Genomic DNA, 8,854 nt, shown 5'->3' on the forward strand with positions numbered 1-8,854 from the left:
GATATTACATATTTTAACTATTCTATTAATTCATTAAAAACTTCAGATGATACAAGACCTCATTATTATTTTTTCTGGTTTCATGTACTTTTTTGTTTCCTCTGATTTATTTTATTTTGTTTCTTGAGACGGAATGTTGCTCTGTTACCCAGGCTGGAGTGCATTGGCGCGATCTCAGCTCACTGCAACCTCCGCTTCCCAGGTTCAAGTGATTCTTCTGCCTCAGCTTCCAGAGCAGCTGGGACCACAGGTGTATGCCACCATAAATGGCTATTTTTTTGTGTGTGTATGTATGTGTTTTTAATGGAGATGGTGTTTCACTATGTTGGCCAGGCTGGTCTTGAACTCTTGACTTCAGGTGATCTGCCCACCTCAACCCCTCAAAGTGCTGAGATTACAGGCGTGAGCCACTGTTCCCTGCCTGTTCTATTTATTTTTAATGGGAATAATTTTTCAGGACTTTGCTCAAATGATACCTGTAGTAACAACCTTTGTGGGAAACATTGATTCAGAATTAATTTCTACTACTTCTTCCCTTCTCATATATATTTCTATACCTCCATGATGTTATATCTATTTTCTCTCTTTTTTGTTGTTTATTCATTCATTTTTGCTTGTTTATTCTTCAATTATATTTGGTTGGTTTATATGTATAGATAATACAGTTATCTGGTAAAAGTTCATACAGTTTAAGTTTATATGCAGCGGAAGCTAACTGTCTTATCAATGTCTGCCGCCAGTTCACAGAGGTAGCCACTGTTATCTGCTCCTTGTATTTCCTTATGTATTTATATGCCTATATAAGCATATAGATCTATTGATAGATACATGAATTTACATTTCAATGTTTTTTACCAATTTTTATTTAAAATATAAAAGCTGCAGATAGCACAAAGAACAAAGGAAATGATCTAACAAAGCATTTTGAGTTAAAAACTTTTTACATTTTTAAATATTTCAGGCTTCATTTTTAAAGATTTATACATTCGGCCATTACCTTTTTTTAAAGAAGCTTACCACATTATTTTATTCTTCTCCACTTCATTTGTTCTGCACAAGTCACACAATTCATATTGTCAGACTTTTTATGCATATCACTACAATCTATTTTATCAGATTTCTGTATACATATGCGTATAAAACATGTAGATGTTTTCTGTTTATATTTGTGTTAAAATAATATGCGATCGATAATTTCTTGTCTAAAAAACATATTTTACTGCACATCAATGGTTCACGTAAACAAAGAAGTGTATGTAATTAATTCATTTAACAGTTACATAGCATTAAATACAGTATGCTATTCATTTACATAGCTTCATTTTCATCATTAACGGCAATGCTGCAATTAACATTGTTTTACGTAACTCCTTGTGAAGAGGCTTTTTAAAATGTTTGATTGCATATATCTTGAAGTGGAAATAAGGACTCAATTGTATTATCAATTTGGCTAGTTACTGTCATACTCCTCTCCAACATGACTTATTAGGCTTAAAGTGTCCATCATTACTTAAAAGACTTAAAATTATTTCTCCCTCAGAGAAATGAAGTTAGTGTTTCTGTATATTTTTTTCTCATTAAGGTATGAACATATATTTTACTGTTTAAATGTGTCATTTTCTGTTTATTTGTGATATTGGTGTTCTTTACATGCTTTTATTGGTTATTCCAACTCCTCTTTTGGGAATTCTTTGCTCATTGTACTACTGTATTGTTTATCCTTTTAAAATTGGTACAAGTTGTTTATACATTTTTAAACTATACTTTGTAGATTCCTTTGGGCAGTATGGCCATTTTAATGGTATTGGTTCTTACAATCCATGCACATCAAATGTTTTCCATTTGTTTGTATGATCTATGATTTATTTCAGCAATGTTGTATATTTCTCCTTATAAAAATATTTTATCTCCTTGGTTAGATATAATCCTAGTATTTTGTTTTCCTTGTTTCTACTGTAAATGGAGTAGCGTTCTTGACTTTGTTCTCAGCTTGAACATTATTGGTGTATAGAAATGTTACTGATTTTTATCCTGAAACTTTAGTGAAGTGATTTATCAGCTCAAGAAGCCTTTTGGTGAAGTTTTTAGGGTTTTCTAGCCATAGAATCATATAATCACTGAAGAGAGATAGTTTGACTTCTTCTTTGCCTATTTAGATGACTTTTATTTTTCTTTCTTGCCAGATTGCTCTGGCTAGGACCTTCAGTATTACGCTGAATAGAAGAGGTGAGAGTGAGCATCCTTATCGTGTTCCATTTCTTTAGGGGAATGCTGCTAGCTTTTCTCCTTCAGTATGATGTTGGCTGTCATAGATGACTCATTATTTTGAGATATGTTTCTTCAGTCCCTAGTTTGTTGAGAGATTTTGTTATGATGGAATGTTGGATTTTAATGAAAGCTTTTTCTGTGACTATTGAAATTTTCATATGGTTTCTGTTTTAAATTCTGTTTATGCACGAATCACATTTATTGATTTGCATATTTTGAACCAACCCTGCATCCCAGGAATAAAGCCTACTTGATTGTGGTAAATTAACTTACTGATGTACTGCTGAATTAGGTTTGCTAATATTTTGTTGAGGATTTTTGCATCTGTGTTAATGAGGGATATTAGCCTGCAGCTTTCTTTCTTTGTTGCTTAGTTGCCTGGTTTTGGTGTCAGAGTGATACTGGCTTTGAAGAGTAAGTTGGGGAGGACCTCCTTTTCCCAAGTTTTTGGAGTAGTTTCAATAGGACTGGTACCAACTCTTTTTTGTACATCTGGTAGAATTCAACTGTGAATCCATCTGGTTCAGAGCTATTTATATTTGGTAGATTTTTAATTGTTTATTCAATTTTGGAACTTGATATTGGTCTATTCAGTTTTGATTACTTCCTGATTCAGTCTTGGGAGATTGTGCGTTTCCAAGGAATGTATCCATTTACTCTAGATTTTAGAATTGGTGCACAGAGAGGAAAAGAGTATCTGAGGATCATTTGTATGTCTGCAGGATTGTTTTTATGTTGCATTTCTCATTGTGCTTATTTGGATATTTTCTCTTTTTTTCTTTGTTAACCTTCCTACTGAGGTCTATAGCTGTTGTTTAGTCTTTCAAAAAACAGATTTTGGTTTCATGTATACTTTGTATGGATTTTGGGGTCTCAATTTTGTTCAGTTCTGCTCTGATTTTATTATTTCTTTTCTTCTACTAGCTTGAACTGGACCCCTACCTTTTACCAGAGAAAAAAAGTCAATTTGAGATGAAACAAAGACTTTGATATAAGATCTAAAACTATAAAATATCATATAAGAAAACCTAGAGAATACCTTTCTTGACATCAGCTTTGGCAAATAATTCATAACTAAGTCCTCAAAAGCAATTTCAACCAAAAGAAAAATGGATAATTTGGACCTGATTAAATTAAAGGGTTTCTGCACAATAAAAGAAACTATCAACAGGGTAAACAGACAGAGAGAAAATATTTGCAAACTATGCATCCAACAGAGATCTAATATCCACTATCTCTAAGAAACTTGAACAAATCAACAAGCAAAAGATGAACAGCCCTGTTAAGAAGTGGGCAAAAAAACAGGAACAGGCTCTTCTCAGAAGACATACATGTCACCAACAAACATATGAAAAACTACTCAAAATCACAAGTCAGGAAAGAAATGCAAATGAAAGCCATAATGAAGTACCATCACACACCAGTCAGAATGGCTAGTATTAAAAAGTAAAAAAATAACAGATGTTGACAGGGTTGTGGAGAAAAGGGAATGCGTGTTCATTATTGGTGGGAATGTAAACTATTTCAGTGCCTGTGGAATGAAACTTGGAGATCTCTCAAAGAACTTACAAAAGAACGACCATTCGACCCAGCAATTCCATTACTGGCTGTATATCCAAAGGAAAATAAATTATTCTACCAAAAAGACACATACATTCATATGTGCATCAAAACACTATTCACATTAATGAGGACATGGAATCAATGTAGATGTCCATCAGCTATGGACTGGATAAAGAAAATGAGGTACAAACATAACATGGAATACTATGCAGCCATAAAATGAAAGAAATTATGTGCTTTGCATCAATATGGATCCAGCTGGAGACCATTATCTTAAGTGAATTAATGTGGGCACAGAAAGCCAAATACTGCATGCTCTCACTTATAAGTGGGAACTAAACATTGGTTATGCATGGACATAAAGATGGGCACAATAGACACTGGGATCTACCATGTTGGGGAGGGCAGGATGGAGAAAGGGTCTGAAGAACTACCTACTGGATATTGTGTTCTCTACATTGGCGTTGGGATTATTTGTACCCCATACATCAGCGTCACACAATATACTCATACAACAAACTCACACATGTACCCTCTGGACCTAAAATAAAAGTTGAAATGAAAAAGAGTTGGTAAATCAGTAGGTGGGAATCAGATACATAGGATGGCTATAATCAAAAAGTCAGGCCAGGCATGGTGGCTCACACCTGTAATCCCAGCACTTTGGGAGGCCAAGATGTGCAGATTGCTTGAGCCCAGGAGTTTGAGACCAGCCTAGGCAATATGGCAAAAGCCCGTCTCTACATAAAATACAAAGGAAAATAAATAGCCAGGAGTGATGGCGAGTGCCTGTATTCCCAGCATCTAAGAAGGCTGAGGTGGGAGGATTGTTTGAGCCTAGGAAGTGGTGGTTGCAGTGAGCTAAGTTTGCACCACTGCACTCCAGGCTAGGCAACACGTCAAGACTTTGTCTCAAAAAACAAGCAAACAACAACAAAGGTCAGATAATAGCACGTGTTAACAAGGATGTGGAAGAATTGGAATGCTTATACACTACTGACAGGAATGTGAAATGGTACAGCCACCTTAGGAAACTGTCAGTCCCTCAAAAATTTCTACCTAGTTTTACAATATGAGCCATCAATTCCATTCCTAGGTATACTATTAAGAGAAATGACAACACATACCTACCAAAAACTTTTACAGAAATGTTATTGGTAACATTATTCATAATAGCCCATAATCAGAAACAACCCAAATATTTAGATAAATAAATAGATCAATGAAATGTAGTATATCCATATAACAGAATACTATTGAGCAATAAAAAAGAAGTGAAGTTCTAATATGTGCTACAGTATGTTAAAGTATGTCATGGATAGAACCTTAAAAACAGTAGGCTAAGTGTAAAAGGCCAGTCACAAAGACCACATATTGAATTCTTCTATTTATTTGAAGTGTCCAGGATAGACAAGTCTGTAGAGACAGATGATCTATTAGTAATTGCCTCGGAATGGAACATTAGGCAGAAATGAGAAGTTATTAATAATAGGTATAAGGGTTTTTTTTGTAAGATTAAATATTCCAAAATTGAATTCTGAATATACTAAAAACCAATGAATTATATATTTTAAACTGGTAAATTGTACTAGATATATAAGCTGGATTTTTTTAAGTAAATGAAAGAATCTGGGAATTCAGTAAAGTGTATTGGTGTTAAACTTTTTCAGTAAGATGTTTTTCACAGGAGATATCTATGGGGCAAAACAGCTTACGTAATGTAAATCCTGGGAGGTAAAGATTAACATGGATGTGGAGAAATAGGAACACTTTTACACTGTTGGTGGGACTGTAAACTAGTTCAACCATTGTGGAAGTCAGTGTGGCGATACCTCAGGGATCTAGAACTAGAAATACCATTTGACCCAGCCATCCCATTACTGGGTATATACCCAAAGGACTATAAATCATGCTGCTATAAAGACACGTGCACACGTATGTTTATTGCGGCACTATTCACAATAGCAAAGACTTGGAACCAACCCAAATGTCCAACAACGATAGACTGGATTAAGAAAATGTGGCACATATACACCATGGAATACTATGCAGCCATAAAAAATGATGAGTTCATGTCCTTTGTAGGGACATGGATGAAATTGGAAATCATCATTCTCAGTAAAGTATCACAAGGACAAAAAACCAAACACCGCATATTCTCACTCATAGGTGGGAATTGAACAATTAGATCACATGGACACAGGAAGGGGAACATCACACTCTGGGGTCTGTTGTGGGGTGGGGGGAGGGGCAGGGATAGCATTGGGAGATATACCTAATGCTAGATGACGAGTTAGTGGGCGCAGCGCACCAGCATGGCACATGTATACATATGTAACTAACCTGCACAATGTGCACATGTACCCTAAAACTTAAAGTATAATAATAAAATAAAAATAAAAGATTAACATGGTAGGTTGCAGCAGTTTATGGATGACTGAATATCAGGGCAAGTAGTTACGAAGTAATTGTGCTGGGAACAAAGAGCTATCAAAGGCATTTCACCTGGAGAATTACAAAATCAGAGCTGTATACCTGAAATAGTAAGTAGTAGGAAGGCATATAAAGAATTAGATGAAGGAGGCTCTAAGAAATTGTGTTCTGGTCAAATATCAAATAAATGTGACAGGAAAGAGTAAGTGATACTAATGGAGTATTAAGTTGTTTGATATAAAATGTGATCATTTAAACAAAATGCTAGGAGGAGAAGCATATTGGGGTAAATAGATTATAAATTTGGTTTTGATTATACTGGATTAAGTTGTTGGTGGAATATCGAGATTAACCTACAAAGCAAATTAATTTGAAATGTGGCCTAGAAAGTTATGTGATCTGGCATTTTTTAGATTACATCCTGTTCCAGAGGGTGCTAATTAACTTATGTCACAGTTTTGGCATTCTGGACTTTGCAATTGCATATTTTCTTTATGCTATTGTATTGACCTTTAATACTGTAAGGAGATCATGATATAATGATGATCATGAGAAGAGCTAAATCAGGCCAGCATTAGTTTATATTTTATTTTTGTGGGATTATAAGAAAGGCATTTTTTTTAGCTTGTACAGCCTTGTGCCTGGGTATGGGCTTGGCAAACAACTTGGGCTGAATTTCAGCACTGGCTCTCTTCCTCAGTTGGGCAGCCTTGAGCAGCATCTGTATGATAATACACAGCGATCAAAATAATCAACAGTGTTTCCAAGTTATATTTTTAATGTTGAGTGAAACTACTGTGAACACATAGGACCATATTTGAATTTGACCCATGAAATTAAAAAAAAAAACTCTAATATAAGTACCATTGGTAGTATGGGTAAAATAACTACATTAGAATTCCGTAGTAGAATGTACTATACTTTAAATCACTAGAAGCTCCTTATGAGTGATCTTGGCTTTTTTCACATGGTTACACTTCACATTACCACCTTGAATATCCTATCTCATGCATCACTAACTCATAGATAATCAGGGCTGGACTCCTTGGGTTTACTGTACTTTGATTTTAAGACTGGTTTAATTGCACATGACTAATGCAAACCACCTTCTCTTTCAAAAACCTATTTTCAATGCAGTGTTTCCTCCTTCTAGCCTTAGAGTTTTCATGTATGTCATCAATCTTAGGATAACTGTAATTTTTGTATGAGAATTTAAAAAATAATGAGCTGTGTTCAGCCTATACAAGTTAGAGAAAAACCAGGCTAATCTTACTAATACTTATTGATTAGTGAACTTTCAGACTTCAAAATTCAGGCAAATTCCACATAACTGATTGTACACTGTGAAATTTGTAGTTTAACAATATATATTACATCAGAAAATGTGTTTTCCTACAACTCAAAAGCACTCAGACTGTAATATTATTTATTTAGCATTTTATTCAGTGATTTTTTTTGCAGTATCATAATTGAAGTGTCTTTTAATGGCATTTTTACATAGTTAAATACATGTGTCTATTTTATTTTTTAAAAATCATCTTAATTAACAAAAAACAGAGACATGTGTGGCTTGAAAAGCTAAAATACTCATTATCTGTCCTCCTTTTTATTTTAGCATAGGTTTGTCTTATAACCTTTAGTGTGAATGATATCAAAATATCCCTATGATTTATAGATACATCAGTAATCATTTCACATTTTCCCATTTTACTCTTTAAGATGTGTGATTACTTCTGTAATTAGACAAACTGATTCTAAATATGCACATGGGAGGGCAATGGTGTAAGATCACAAGATGGGGTAGATGAAGTTACAGGAAAGAGGTTTCCAAGCACAAAATTGGTATGTATGTATAAGGAATTTCTACATATTACCAATAAATAACTAAGACTTCAATACCTGAAGAATACTACAAGTGTTCAATTTCCAAAAGAAAAACAAATTTCCATTAAAAATAAAATATTATACAAATTATAATATTTTATAGATATAAAATAAATAAAAATTTTGTATCTCCGGTAATCAAGAAAATGCTAATTGAACCAACAACGTGATAGTGTTAGATGAATTTCATTAGGGATAGTCAAAAAGTTTAACTGTATCAATTATCATCAGAATATGAATGTATTGGTTCATTTTCATGATACTATGAAGAAATACTCAAGGCTGGCTAATTTATAAAGAAAAGAGATTTCATTGACTCACAGTTCTGCATGGCTTGGGAGGCCTCAGGAAACTTACAATCATGGCAGAAAGGGAAGCACACACATCCTTCACATGGTGGCAGGAGAGAGAAGTGCAGAGCAAAGTGGTGAAAAGTCCCTTACAAAATCATCAGATCTAATGAGAACTCACTCAAAATTATGAGTACAGCATGGGGTAACTGCCTGCATAATCTAATCACCTCTCACAAGGTTCCTCCCACAACATGTGGGGATTAGAATTTCGATTACAATTCAAGATGAGATTTGGGTGGAGACGCAGAACCAGACCATATCTTTACACCCCTAGCCCCTTGCCCCTCCCAAACCTCATCTTTTTCACATTTTAAAATGCAATTATGCCTGACCAGTTCCCCCAAGTCTTAACT

General features: G+C 34.5%; 1 long non-coding RNA gene across 1 annotated transcript in view; it reads right to left on the reverse strand.

The window, feature by feature from the left end:
- The window catches only part of LOC112204429 (uncharacterized), a 110,579-nt gene extending 102,052 nt beyond the window's left edge, over positions 1-8,527 (reverse strand). Inside the window, exon 1 of the long non-coding RNA XR_002938079.2 lies at positions 8,470-8,527. This is a non-coding gene — a long non-coding RNA (uncharacterized LOC112204429). The remainder of the gene's footprint in view (positions 1-8,469) is intronic.
- Positions 8,528-8,854: the final 327 nt, after the last annotated feature.

The sequence above is a fragment of the Pan troglodytes genome, chromosome 11 (genome assembly GCF_028858775.2).
Source record: "Pan troglodytes isolate AG18354 chromosome 11, NHGRI_mPanTro3-v2.0_pri, whole genome shotgun sequence".
Lineage (NCBI taxonomy): Eukaryota > Metazoa > Chordata > Mammalia > Primates > Hominidae > Pan > Pan troglodytes.